Source organism: Dermacentor variabilis, chromosome 4, assembly GCF_050947875.1.
Source record: "Dermacentor variabilis isolate Ectoservices chromosome 4, ASM5094787v1, whole genome shotgun sequence".
NCBI classification, from domain to species: Eukaryota; Metazoa; Arthropoda; class Arachnida; order Ixodida; family Ixodidae; genus Dermacentor; species Dermacentor variabilis.
The window spans coordinates 230,187,949-230,202,958 of record NC_134571.1 but is presented as its reverse complement, the minus strand read 5'-3'; the positions used below and the strand labels follow the sequence as shown (position 1 = coordinate 230,202,958).

The 15,010-nt window shown below is 45.2% G+C and overlaps 1 long non-coding RNA gene across 1 annotated transcript; it reads right to left on the bottom strand.

The window, feature by feature from the left end:
* Positions 1 to 10,083: 10,083 nt before the first annotated feature.
* Positions 10,084 to 11,634, bottom strand: LOC142578157 (uncharacterized). The gene is made up of 2 exons (XR_012827198.1): positions 11,427 to 11,634; positions 10,084 to 10,220 (listed from the first exon to the last, which is right to left on the bottom strand). It is a non-coding gene; the product is annotated as an uncharacterized LOC142578157 (long non-coding RNA).
* Between the last annotated feature and the right edge of the window lie 3,376 nt (positions 11,635 to 15,010).

Sequence of the window (15,010 nt, the reverse complement as noted above, 5' to 3'; positions counted from 1 at the left end):
TGCTCGGCGTCAGCTTCTGGAGAAATGATGCGTGTATATTGCCCGTCATTGCGCATATGTGGTGCCTGCTCCTAGCCATATTCTTACGCCAAACGCAACAAGAAGCACCAACCCGAACGGCCGCTTGTGCCCCTGAACGAAGCCTCAAACGATCTGTGTGATTACGACGTGGAATGAAAATTGTGTTGTGAAATTCAACCTTAGCGCTAGCCTGGTTCGTCCATCGCCGTGCTTGCGCTGCGAATATACATATGGGAGTCCTCTCTAAATATTTCTAAAGGCGCAAAAGCCGACGCATCAAATGTTTCGAGCAGTTACCGTCACTTTTGTAGAACCCTGTACGCTGTAACATAGCATTCTAAAAGACACGCTTCTCGTCCACTTTGTTGTCCCGTGTCTCGCGCTGGTAGTATACTCGGAACTTCTAACAAGAAGACCATATCAATACGCGCTATTCACAATGCAGGATCGTAGGCCCACGGCAGGCGCACTTGCCGTAGAATTTTTCAGCTTTCTGCTCAGCCTCGCACGCCTCTCACGGTTAGCCTGTTTTGTGGAAATAAATATTATTATTATATTATTAATGTTATTAGATATTATAGTTTCTTCACTGTAATTTATAGCAATCATCCAGATTTCTTAAGCTAGTCATGCATTTAACCTGTATTAGATCATCATTGTTATGACATGCTTATGGGAGTCATTTCAAACTAGATTGCTCAGCCAGAGAAAGTACAAATGCAAGTCTCAATGTTTATTCCAATTTGGTATTCCTAAACAGATTACATTGGCAGAATTTTATGCCTGCTTGCATTTCCTGCAATTCAATGTTCAGAGCTGTAAAAACTGATTCCTTTTCTTGCTGTCGAAAGGCTGCTTCAATGTCGATAGCAAGCTATAATTATTCATTTCGAAAGTGTTAAGCAATCACTATATGTCTAAGCTTACCAATGCGTTTTTGTTCCACGAACACAATTAAGTTTTCTCTCTCCGTCTCATTGACAGCCATGGAATGAAACCATTCACTTTCATAAGTATCAGGATGCAAACATTCTGAAATTTGTCCTGAGCATTTGTCTGCATCCACATGTGTCTGCATCCACATCAAACATGTGTGCATGTTTGTATCAAGTTCTAGGGTTACAATCGCAGTGATCTACACATATTGTTATATTGCAACAAACAAATTTATTTAACTGTGTTTTCAAATCTAAAATGTGGCCGTGCAGTAACGACTACATTAATAAGCAAAAAAAAAACTGCAGATTCAGTGTACGTGTTGGAATCTATGCGAAGTGAAGTTTTTATGCATTACACTGTTCACAAACCATACCGAAACGCAAATGGCAGTTAATGTAAATGCGCACTGCGAGACATCAACACAGTGACGTTTGTTGAGCAAGGAATGGTGCGAGGTGTATGCAGATGAATGAATGACGTGCTTATGTACTTATTTATTTATATACCTCGCAGGCTGCAAGGTTGGAGTATTATGCGAGGGGGAATACAAAAGTTGTTACAAAAGGAAGAAGGGCACAACATTAAGAAAAAAAACCAGCAAAAGAAGCAGTACCAATACATTGCACCAACTAGCCCAACGTATTTTACTGGCACAACATTATACAATACTTAACAAACAATAACAGAAAAAGTTACTGCCCATGCACCCTGTACAGACGGTAAACCAGCGAAGCTGAAATGTGCGGCCCCGGTGTTTTATCACTGGGTTAATTCCAATGGTTTATTCAAGTCTTTCTATATTATTGGTTATGTCTGTGTTTCTTACATGTTTGGCTTGGGTTTATCACATTGTTTATTTGTAATGCCACACATTGCACTTTGCAAGATCACGATCATGGAAAGTGCAATGGGGGGGGGGGGGGGGAGTGGTTCATTGTGTTAATCCAGCGGGTCCATCAAAGTCTTTCTGAATTATGTTACGCACTTGTGTTTTGTAATGCGTTAATCATAATGTTTATGACTCAGTTATGCACTGTAGTTACCAAGTGACACAACGGGGCTGCACATTTCATTTAATTAAATACAGGGACACATTTTTGAACCTATTGGGAAGTCGGAAAGAGACTGCTGCACGCGCGCTCTGCTGCTAGAGCTGCTGCTGCTACTCGTGAATTCATTAACTATATTGCAACAGAAATACGATGGACAAGAACGAAGTGAACACACAGAGCGCTTCGTTCTTGTCTGTTGTCAATCTGTTGCACTTTAGTTAATAATGAATACACACAAACTCATCTAGTTTTCAGTTATTATGTCGGGCTCCTGCTTGTGTCCTGGAATATCTGCATGGCTATGTAGCCTGTAATTTAATTTCTGGCCATGTGTTTACAAGTCGCATGTCAATCTCCTGATTTTCCTGACAATCTTTTGTGATGTGCAGACCCAGACAGTTTCTGGTGAATCCATGCAGGGTGTTGTGCAGGGTGTAATCTGCACTACAAGTGCTGCTTTGATTGCTTTCAGTTCAGCTTTTCTAGGTGTAGGATGACCTGGAATGGTACTCACTTATATGGGGTTTAGTTTTATGTAGTGTCATACTACTGTTACACTGCTATTGCCAGGTCAGTGTACATATTATATGTGCCTTATGTTTGCTTGCATCTTCATGATTAGCAACCTCCTCTGTGTGTTTGGCAGTTGCATATAGTCTCCTGGCCTAATTGTTTGCCCCCATATTTCACGGTATGGGCCTGTTGTGTTTCAAGTTCAGGTACTCTCGAGGTTGTATTTCTGAAGGGAGGGGTAGTCGTCTTTGCATCTCACATGCTAGCTGGCATAGTATCTTGGGACGAGGTTCTGAGCTGTTGAGACAAAGAATTTGTGCTGCAGGCTGCAACTGTACTCTGTCTCGGTGCTTGTTTGTTAGCTCTTTCTCATAGAGGTCTTCAAGCATGGTAAAGTTGGAAAGACCTGTTATTACTACCCGATGCCTGTATTTGATGAGTTGTCTTTTTTGTGTGCTGCTGGTAATTCATACTGTACGATACCTTGGACACAAGCACAGCATCTGCGATTTTCCATAGTATCCACTCGTCCACCCCCATGATTTCGAGATTATTCTTTTCACCAGGTGTGGAAGTTGTGTCCAGGCATTGCATAATTGTTTCACCCACGTGCTGTCATGGGCTTACACTAGCTGAGGATTTGTGGATGTTGACTTGGGGGCATACTTGTTCAGCTATGTGGATCACAATGTGCAATCTGGGGTAGTTCTTGATTCTAGTCTTTCTTTTTTTTTTCGACGTCAATATGAGTTGACTTATCAGAAAGTGAGAGGCCAGACAGGCCAAGAAAGTCTGCAGTGTTGTCGAGGGCTTGTTGCATCATTCTTGATTTCTATAGAAGATAGCTTTCCCATAGACTGTAATACACCATAGGCTGTAGTGTTTCTTGTAGTATGCCCGTGTTGTTGGTGTGTGTCGGCCAAATGTACGTCCAACTCTCACCTGGAATTTTCTATCTTTCAGAGAGTTACTGTTTAAGTGCTCTACCAGAAATTATTTTGCTCATCGTACCTCTTATTAGAGTAGCATGAGGCAGTACTGCTGTTAAAAGCCTCTTCACTCTCTTCATTCTTTCATAAGCGGTATTACACAATGTCCTGCAATAAATTTTGTGCTGCTTTTGGCCCACTCATATCTGCCAGAAGGAACAACTCTTGAAAAAGGTTTTCTTTGTGCTATGTGTGCGACGTAGTATGAGCATTCATGCCTTGACATTTGTACATCTGTAGAACCAGCTTCCTGACAGAGTGCTTGCTATATCTGATCATGCTTACTTGTGCAGAGCTGTTGAACAATACATATTGATGCAATGAATATTTACACACTCGAATTATCACGAAAGATGGTCGTTTGACAATTCTGCCCTTTGCTTTCTATTGGTGTTAGATTTTGCATAAGTATGCCCCCCCCCCCTATGCAATAGTATTTTGAAGTTTAAGGGTTCAATAAAAGGTGATGAACTAAATCTAAGTGCAAGAGCTTTTTTTTTTATCTATGACTCCCATCGAAATGCGACTTCCATGGCAAATCAACCCCTCGCCTTGTGTTAGCAGCAGAATGCTATAGCCACAGTGGCAGGTGAACAAATTGAACAATACTTCTGTCTATAATTTTTTTTCTTGCCTGTATGTAAGTAAAGTTTGGAATAAGTTTGTCATTGCAAAAAAAGCCCAGTTTGTGGTCCTTTATTGAATAAACCACATATTGTGTATAGTTGAAATGCAGAAATTTGTTCTAAAATCCTCGGGTGATATGTTCTTGCAAGTAGCATGGTATTTCATTACTTATAAAGATAGTAATCACAGCGGATATCGTTGTATGGGTTTACACACTAATATATGGGATCACAAACTTATTAGAAACTTACTAGAAACATGTAAGGCATGAATGTTTCTGCACACTTGATCAGCTGTGAACGTGCAAGAACTGCTTGTACTGGCTGACTTCACTGCACAGTTTTCATTTACTTTTCTTCAGCGTGTCGTTTTATACTGCTTTATCCCCACAAGAACAGGCCGTTTGCCTGCTTTTCGCATTGTTGCACGAGTTCTACATGATTGTGCAGGAGGGTACGTTGTCACTGTGCCACTTTACTTAATCTACTAGCTCTAGAGTTAATTACCTTTCAAAGCAAGTGTTAATACAGATGCAGTAAGGATACAAAGTCCGCAACATAGTCAATGTTTATTGGTTTCTGTGCAAGAAAAAAAAATTCTCCAGAGAAGAGGTGCAACTTAACGTGCATGTAATATTTTATTCAAGCCACGGATTTAATGCTATCGTAGCAAATTCATTACGATAGCCGACACTTTTGCTCTGTCAAATTTAATACGAGGTAAGATAAGCTTTCAAGATGCATCGGGAAATTCACGCTTGAAAACCGACAAGAAAATGCAACTGAACGGTACCGCGTTCAGCGCGAAGTTGAAACTTCGGGTACTTTGCTGTCTTGTCATTTACCTTTGCCGAGGTTGAAATAATTCAAGCTGCTCCGTAAGCGCGATTTTTGCATGCTACTCAACAAAAGAAAATTGTGACGACCTCGTCGTCTGCTGGGGATCGAACGCCTCCTAGCACTGACAACTCGCAAAGGCGTACGAAGCAAACGTGAAAATGCACTTTATTTGCTGCGTAGCATGTCAACAAACGTACATAAATGGGAGAATCGAATATGCGGTACAAGTTATTTATTCTCCCTTCGCGTACGTACCGAATTCTACGATCCACGTCTCCGCGCATTGCACTTGTCGTGCGAGACGCCATTTTCCAAAACAAACCGGCGGAATAGCTCCGTTGACAGCTCTCCGCGCAATTTCGACGGAAAATCGCAGCGATCGGTGCGACGGTGCGACTGTGCGACCAACCGGTTGGTCGCAGCCGAAAATCGGGGGGTCGGCACTGCGACTGCGATTTTCATCGCAAACGACGGAAATCGCACTTCCGGTGCGACGAAAATCGCATCATGTGAAACAGGCTATACAAGGAGCTCTGTGGGATGAGTCTTTCAGTAGGCCACATGGATGACTTGGGCGACCACGGGTACCAGAAAGCAGGAACACAAGAAATGGTTGTCTACTACCTGGGTGGATATACATTGAAGAAAGTTACGAAATCCATGTCTTGCGAACGGTGTGTTAAATCACTGGAAAGTGCTTCTGTGCCACCAAGTGCGGGTGACCCACGACCCTCGCGTAGCCTTTTGACAGAGCTGAGGTCATTCAAGCCAGGGTGCTTACGTGAACCTTCTTTCAGAATGTTCACCGTCATCAAACACATAGAAGAAATAATTCGTCACACACTCGACAGTAACGCAATTTCTTGGTGACTTATTTTGGAGCATCGTGGACGGGTTAGACAAAGCATCTGTGCCGGCACTAGGATGTGACAATCATTATGAGGAGGTGACTGCTAATGTCATGAAGTTCTATCTTGTCATGCGCATGCACTTCTTTTCCAAAAAAATGAACAGTGAGGCATCGCTGACAGAACAGGTGCAAGCAGCCAGAAAGAGAGCAAAATTGCTTTGAGCAAAAGTAGCTCAAAATTACGTTTTTGTGCACAAAGTAAATAAAAAGTGTCACTGTGTTTGTTGTTTGTTTTGTTCGTTAAAAAGAAAATGAATTAAGCTTTGACCTAAATAAATATTTGTTCATATGTATTTAACTTCGTCCTTGTCACTGCTCACAGATCACTTCCAACTCATTTGCACGTCCCATAATATCCGCGGACAACTATAAAAAATACATGTGTCAATTAAATTTATTAGGCGAAGAAGCGTTGACGGGGGTGGATCAATTCACCACAGCGTTGTCTCAAGCGACTGCTGGGCGTGATGCGTTAATGTCCCTACGTCTGCACAGGCGCTCGATCGCCGTCTTTAATTAATACACATCTTAAGAATAAGCAGCAAAAAACAAAGCCCCCGCTCAAGGGAGCACCGTAGCGCTTTTATAGGGAAAAAGTTGGTTGAAAAGCGGAATCGTAGTGCACGACCGCTCATTTGCGGTGTAGTTGCAGCCTCTAAAGACTAGCTAGACATGTCATTCAAAGGTCCTTGGCATAAAATATTGTTCAGCAGCCAAAACGCAGTCGTCAAAGAGCGAACGGCACAGGCCAGTTGGGGAAAACGACCCACCGCAGAGATGACATCGCAGGAGCAGCGCTGCGTGAGAGATGCGTCACTACAGCGCCGATAGTGCATAGACACCGTGAAGTCCCCGTTACTTACGCGCGGCAGGTTTTTCACAAAACTCAGACTGCGGATGTAAACTACATTTACCGTCGGATAAACGCCTACAGGCCTGTTGGTGCAAACGACGCGTCGCAGCAGGAGCAGACGACGCGCGGCGCATGACGAAAGACGCGACTGCAGCGCCGGTAGTTTCAGTGACACCCGTTTCGGCCACGTCGGCCAATGGGCTCGCATAGGGAGCTGTGAAACTGAAGTATGTCTAAGAACGTTGAGTAGCGGCAGTAGTCGCTTTCGGTAGAATAAAAAACATGCGAGTGCGTTATTACTGGGCGCGCTTGGCCTGTTTCTTCGGTGGCTGCGCTTCACTGGCCAGCATGTTTCAAATTCACTGAGCCATACGCAATTGTATCACTGGTGCTCTAATGGTCATTTTTTCCATATCTGCTAAACCATTCTAAACAGCAAAAGCTTATATACAATTATTGTGCAAGGTCAGACCACAATTAAACTAGAGGTATCCTTGGTAAGCAAGGTATGGGGCTCTTGCACTGCCCAGGGGGCGCTGCGAAAAAGGTGCTAAAAAGCGCCCTCTGTCCTAAAATGGGTCGTACCAAGCTCGGTCGTCTGCTTCGGAAAGCACGCTTACAATATGGACTCTCCACTTTCGGTTGTGTTGTGTCACGGCCTGCATCGAATATCGGGCGCCGAAGATTTTTTCAGGGGTGGCACGCTGCGTAAATGCAAGAAATTATGCAGCGCCGAATACCTGTACGCGGTTCAAGAATTAAGCGGCGAAGTTTTAGCGCGGTGTCAATCGCAAGTGAAGCGAGTCGCGCACGAAGTGGAACTTCAGGTAAGGTTTGCACGCTGCTAGATTCAGGCGCACAAACGCGAGGAAATGCTTGCTATAAATGAATCCACAGCAGCGATAAGCAGACATCATGTGTACGGAACTGCTCGAGCACACGACGGTACGCGCCGCGATGTACGAACTGCTCGAGCGCACGATCGTACGCGCCGCGACGGCAGCGGTCTTTCTACATGCCACGAAACGGCGGACCTCCTGCAATCTTTGTTGACTGCATGTCGCTAAACAAGTGGTTCTGCCTGCGTTGTAGTAGCGGCCATCTGTCGCTTTTAGTAACTGGTAATAACTGATGCAATGCACATGAGCACGCACGTACGTGCGAATCGCGCTGCACCGCGAGCTCGTGCGCTGCTCGCTTGACGTAGCTTTTAATGACAGCGCTCGAACATCGATCTGCTGTAATCAATACTACCTTGCTGCGCTGCCTCAACATGCTGGCTTGAGGTCAAGTATGAGCACATTTAACTCTCTAACCTGTGCTGCTCGTAGTGGGGTAGTGAATTGTCACCGAATCAGCCCGGCCATTTGCACACACCTGGTCACTTCACCACTTCGCATCAGTCGAATTGTTAATTGTCGCTGTGGCCGGGTCTCGAATCGTGAATTACCAGCCATGCCTGATGCTATGTCGGTCTACTGTCGGGACTGTAGGTGCAAAAGACCGAAATTTAGAACGCAGATAATCAAGCAAGCTTCAAGACAGGCGAAGCAGTCAGCATGGCGCGAAGTTTCGCTTACTCAGCGCGACGAACTGCAGCTATATGCAGCGCGCCCGACGCTCCACTTCGTGAGGCCTTGAAGGAAAACGGTAGAATCGGATGTTGGGATTCAGGCCTTCTTGTTCATGGCAGCCCACGACGCAGCAGTATTGACGGTGACGCTTTTTCGATGCTCAGCTAGGTCCCTCCGGATCGACGTCGCCGATTCCTTCTGTTTCCAGCATTACGTCCCACGGCACACGGAGAGTCCGTTTTCGTTAAACTATAGGCTGCGGTGAGCTCGCAGCGTGGCCGGCATGGTCTGTGAGAAGTGACGAGCCTTTTCGCACACGCAACAGGGCAGAAAAAAGTGCGAATCGACGCAAAACTCGGCCTAGAAACGTGCTTCGCCACAGCCAGGGCTCAATACGACCCAAGCTGGTACGACCCAGATGTCGTTTCCCGCACCGCCACCAGGCGCCGCTACTATACCTCAAACTCAGGAAGATTTGCAAACTCTGGTTAATTACTGTGGGGACGAAGGAGACAGTTTAGGTTTCAGTTTTAGTGCAGCTAAGTCCGGTGGGATGTTTTTCAACGATACAACTGATCAGGAGCTTACAATACAAGGCCACGAAATACCCCGAGTGGCCGAATACAAGTATCTCGGGGTATGGATAAACAAAGGGCAGATGTACACGGAAAAGCACGAACAGTCTCTAATAGCAAAAGGGCGAAGAGATGCCGGGATAATGAAACATAAGGCATTGTGGGGTTACAACAGGTATGAGGTACTGAGAGGCATTTGGAAGGGAGTAATGGTGCCGGGGCTTACTTTCGGGAATGCGGTCCTGTGTTTAAGTAACTGAGCATGTGTTGTTTTATTCCGCGCCGTCTTTGTAATCATGTGTTTAAGGGCAGAGGTTCAGTCGAGACTAGAAGTAAATCAGAGAGCTGTGGGAAGGTTAGCACTAGGTGCCCACGGGAAAACCACAAACGAAGCAGTACAGGGAGATATGGGCTGGGCATCATTCGAAGCACGGGAAGCTCAGAGTAAAATCCTATACGATAAACGTCTGAGGAAATTGGATGATAACAGGTGGGCAGCTAAGGTGTTTAAATACCCATACAGAAAGAGCGTTGACTCACAATGGCGGGAAAGAACTAGGAAGCTAACCAGTAAGTATGCCAGACACGAGGACGAAAAAGGACAGAGCATTAAACGACAGGTTAAAAATGCGGAAGGTAAAAATTGTATAAATTCAATGGAAAAGAAGCATAGTGTAGAACTATATCGATGCTGGAAACAGAAGATCAGGAAGGAAGCGTTTTATGATAACTCAAGAGGCAGTGCCCTACTCTTTGAAGCTAGATCAGGATGTCTTAGAACGCGGAGCTATAAAAAGAAATTGAACGAAGAAGACACATGTACTGTGTGGTAAATATGTAGAAACGATGGAACACCTCATACTAGAATGTGATGGCATAGAGAAAGGAATACAACAAGAGCGGACACTCCCATAGAGCCCAGCGGCCGAATTAACTGCAGCGCACCAAGCCGTGGATGTTAAAACCTGAAGCACACTTCCGATTTCGATTTTGTGCGCGCGCGTTTTGAATACTAGCTGGTGCGCGCCACGCCGGCTCCGTTTTTTTTTTTTTTGCTTTTGCAGCAAATATTTTTTATTTATTAAATATTTATTTGCAAATCATTTTATCAAGTAAAATTGACTGCGAACGATCTTCACAAGGCTCCATTGAATATGTGCCACGTGCAGTTTCATAAAGACGCAAGACTCCTTGTGAAATGAGGCAAAATTAACGTTTATTTTATTCTTTGTAAATGCTCGTCGCGGGCTTTTTGTGCATTCATCCAGCGTTGTGGCACCAGGTAAGCAGCAGTAGTTTCCGCAGGAAGCTCCACCAGACGACGTGAGCTGAAAAAAAATACAAGCGTTATTTTGGTATTAACATCTAAGAATAATGCCTGTAGAGGCGAAGCGTACGAAAGTGGTGAGTGGGCGGCATTACGAACAAAAGCAGTTCGTATTTACACACACGGCGTAGAAAATACCCGACTCGTCTCAAGCAATACCGTACATACCACAAACACACTAATTCCACGCATTCCCCTCTTCCCAATACTTATTTCCTGCACTTTAATAGCACGAATGCGCGGGCACCGGCGCGTTTCGCGGACTTCGCTACAACCGACGCGATCGTACGCTACGAATACACAGAGGTGGCCTCAATACAGGCTCTCAACCAGAGCATGCTGGACGCTCGCAGAATTCCTACTACTCGCACTCAAGACAAGATGCGTGGGTGCCGTTCAAAAGACAGAATTTTCGAGTTACTAGTTCCTGGCGTTTGAGCTCCTTGGCTCATCTCTTGTGCGTTCTGCAGGCGCAAGCAACACACTCCCGTGTTATCACTCTTGACGATTGCTCTTCGCGTTTTCGACAAGCGTGGGTACCGAAAGAAGGCTTAAATTGTTAATAATAATAATATTTGGGAGGCTTAAATTGTTGCGGGGACATAAAAATCGCCACAAACTTGTCGCGTAAAGATTCAGTACGCGCCAAACTGACTGTCACCACGGCCGAGCTGCTTTTCGCTGCGTCACAACAGGCGCGGCGAGCGGGCCTCATAACATAAGAGTATCGAAAATGATTTTCAACAATGTTGGGCGTCAGAGAAAGAAAAGCGCCATGAACTTGTCAGTGCATTAAAGCGCGAAACCGCGCACCACGGCCGAGCTGATTTTCGCTAACCGAGTGACAGCGCCAGGCGCGCCCACTGCGCTCGAAAGGTAGCCCAAAAAGTAATGAAGCTAGTTTCAATAATGTTGGCAGTCAGAGAAAGCGCCAAAACTTGTCGCAGTAAAATTCAGTACACGCGAAACTGCGTCACAGCACCCTGTGCGACTTGCGTGCCCAAAAACTACCGAAATTAGTCAAAATAATATTGGGGCTCATAGAAAGCGTCGCAAACATCTCCCAGTACGATTCATTAATTCAATTTAACTGCTCCACGACGGCCACGCTGTTTTTCGTTAACTGCGTCACAAGTCTAGCCTAGGTGCCGGGCAGTAAGCCTAATTACTTGAAGTGCGTCGCAGACTGTCGAACAAACTTTCTCACCTTGCCGTAGTCCAATAGTGCAGTGCTGCCATGTCGAAGTTCCGAATGAACGCAATAATTCGCCGGGAGGCCACCAAACCAGGCTAAATCCCAAAATAGAAAAACAGGCAGACGGGTGCCCGAACAGTCCAACGCTCAGATGCGCGGCCGGTCTCTCTCGCTTCGGCGGTGCGTCTGACGAATGACGCAAACATCTGGCTCGTCATTCGCCGGTTCGCCTGTCGCTAGGCAACGGAAGTAAGCCGCAACGTTTAATTTAATTTATACTGAGTTATTTTTAATTTTTCCGGGCAAGAATAAAAAAAATTAAACAATTTCTGTTAATCTCATTTCACATACTTCTTTTTTTCGATGCTCGCGGCCCCAATTCGTCGATGTTAATACTATAGCGTGACGTGTTTCTTGTTTCCAATTTTCGCCGAGTGTCCGCTCTTGTTCAAGCGTGCGTCTATTTGTCGTACAAAAAGCCCTCACGTGACCTGATCCTAGGTGCCTAGGGACAGCATCGTTTAGGGATTTTTGAGAAGGCGCGATGCTGACGCCGAGCGACGCCATGGCGTGTTCGTCCTCGGCGTGATCGTTCTCTGGACCCCGCGTTGTTCAACATTGCTCATGTCATTGTACGTGCGTTGCTTGTGTGTTGGTTGTAGGTTCTGCGTTACTTGGCGGAAAGCCGCGAGTAGTGGTGGTGCGGCAGTGCGGCTTTCGTCACGGTGAGCTCTGGCAGTAGAGAATCTGCGTTATGTGACCCGTGCTTGCTTGACAATTGAAATGTCGAAGTGGCCTAGCGCATCGGCAGCGAAGTTCTGCGAACCGCGATGTGGCGTCGCCGTGTCCGACTTTGCTTAACGGACATCGAGGGATGTGCTGCTCGCTACAAGTCATGTAAATGCGACTTCGTCGACCGCCCACTGTTCAGTGCTGAATGTGTGTTAGGTGTGCTGTGCTTGAAACGAGTGGTTCAGCCGTGCAGCGGGGGGTGGTGGAGGAGCAGAGTGGCTTAGGGTCTCCATTTGCACGTTCACAGATATGTGCTCCTGTTTTGGTCTCATTAGCGGCTGTCGCGGGATTGTGGTGTGCTCCTTGCCTAGTATGAAGTTTACGATGCTAACACACAGCATGTTCACGTTTTTCCGTGCTATATGTCATTTGCATGACGACCGAGTTGAAAACAAGGCATATGTATCTCTTGTTTTCGTTTGTGTGTTGTAAATTACTTCCTGTTGTGGGAGTTCTGGAAGTCTTATTACGCAAGGAGTACGAACGTAAACATATAAACATATTTCTGTGTGTGTGAAATTATGAATTACCCAGAATAGCCTTTACGACTGATAAGTGCGCTACACAGCCTGTGTGATCAGCTACCTTTTGTTGCGACGCTCTTCCATGTGGTAGACTGATGCATGGTGCGCGTTTATTTCTGTACTGTTGTAAAAACCATTTGTTTATTCACTCAATACAAATGTACTGCTTCTTCGCCGCAGTGCATTTTAGTTACGCGGTAAAGGATACTAAAAGTGGGAGGGGGCCGCTATCACCCAGCATAGTATGTCCACTCAGGCGACCTGAGAGGCGGCGGTTGCGCGAGTGTATAATCATAGGGTATAATTAAAGAACTCTTTTTATGTCCAGTGACAGTGGCCCCTTTCCACTTTTACTATGCTTCAACGCAGTACATTGCTTAGGCTTCACCGCAGAACATAGGTGTATTGCAAAAAAGGTAATCTTAAAAAGCTCAATTATGCAACGTTTCTTTCGTAGCTTGCTACACCGCAATACAGAGGTGGAAATAAGCATCGTGCAGTAAAGCATACTAATAGTGGAAAGGGCACATAGGTTTGCTCATTATTTTCAATTGTGATATAATTTGCAAGTGCATCTGTGCTCTTGGTAAGCTTAATTGACAATTCTTTGTACATTACAAATTCATATTGCAGGGAAGCTTACTAAGGCACATTCGTCATTTTGTAACGCATTATTCACCTTCAATGCAGGAGCACAATGCGGATTCATACCTATGCTTCTGGCTGGACTGCACATGCTCTTTGAGAATTGATTCGTTTTTCATAAGTGCACTGGTACTTTACTCTAAACTGGAGGGCTGAAGTTTATACGGAAGCACAATTTTTATTAAGGGGACAAGATGTTGCCAAGATGGTTGCAGCACAGCTTTTTTTTCTTCCAGGCACTTTTTCTATTAGAAGCTTCCATTGCAGTGTTTCGAGCATCTTTGAGCCAGCATATAGTGTATATAAAAATCGGACACCGATTGGGAACATCACCTATGCTCTCTGCAGTAAGCTGTGCACAGGATAAGTTCATGCCTATATATAGAAAAAAATGTAGCATGACCAGACAAAATAAAAGGGGTGGGCTGCAGCAATACTAGGTGCTAAATGGTGCCTTATCCTTTCCCTTCAGTTTTCTGTTTTGTGCTTTTTATTATGGATCCTCCACAGTAACCACACGAGTGCTGAACTTGAGCTTGTTGGTTTCAGATCTGATGGTTACTAACAGAACAGTGTGATACACGAACAAGGGCTTGGAGGCATCCGGTCACCTTGCTTGTCTAATGGTGTCGCTTTGTGAGCACCATGAGCCTCCAGACCAACTCGGAAGAAAGGTTTCTTGCAATCGCTTCTGAACTGTATTACCACCAAACCAACAGTGCTCTCAATGACAACTTTTGGACAGTAGAATGCTTGCACCCAGCAAAGTCTAAGAAGGAAGCATTCAGGATGTGCCAAGTGGGCCTTTTGAAGCTGGCCGCATTGCTGAAGGGGCTTTGCCTATCCGCCCTCTTTATGGATGCACAAGGATGATTTCTTCTTTCAGAAGGATTGTTTCAGAGGTGTCACATGGCAACAGTGTTGGGTGTTTAGTAGCAGATAAGCTTGCCTTTGGCCACTGTCAATAATCTGTTTTTTCTCCAGTGCCCCTGTGAAGTGCCTACTTTTTGGACACAATGTGCTCTCCATGCATGCATGCATTTTTAGCTTGTAAAGATGTCTATTACCCCTTGCCTTAAGCCGGTCCTTGCTGATGTCAACCACGAAGGCAGTGGGGAGTATGGCGATGCATACTTACAAAGCACTGCTGATACCAGTGAAACCAGATTAGTGGAGCTGCCGTTTTTTTTCCACTCCATCTTCATCAGTTACAATGAGCAGTTCTTTGTCCAAACAGAAGGCATATGTAGTTGGTCATGCATAGCCTGCGCACTAAGATTTGTTGGCGTGTTACAAAAGACGTGCCTGAGAACCTTAGCAGTGTCTATACGCAAAAACCTTCTGATGTGTTGATGACTTCCTTCTCTTTATCACACTTTCCCTGATGAAGCCAGCAACTCGGTCAATTAGATGTTCAACAGGCTTCCCATTAGATTTCCCAGCGTCTCCTTTACCACGGTGCTGCTCATAGATATCTGTTTTCTTGCGTGACCTTGCACTGCACTTAAACCATGGCCACACCTGCTGAACCTATAGTATGCGATCAGAAAAGTGCTATACATCACGTTGCTCCAAACTCATGACAAGCTAGAAGGCCTTGAGGAACACCTTCATTAATTTCCGTCCTCATCATAC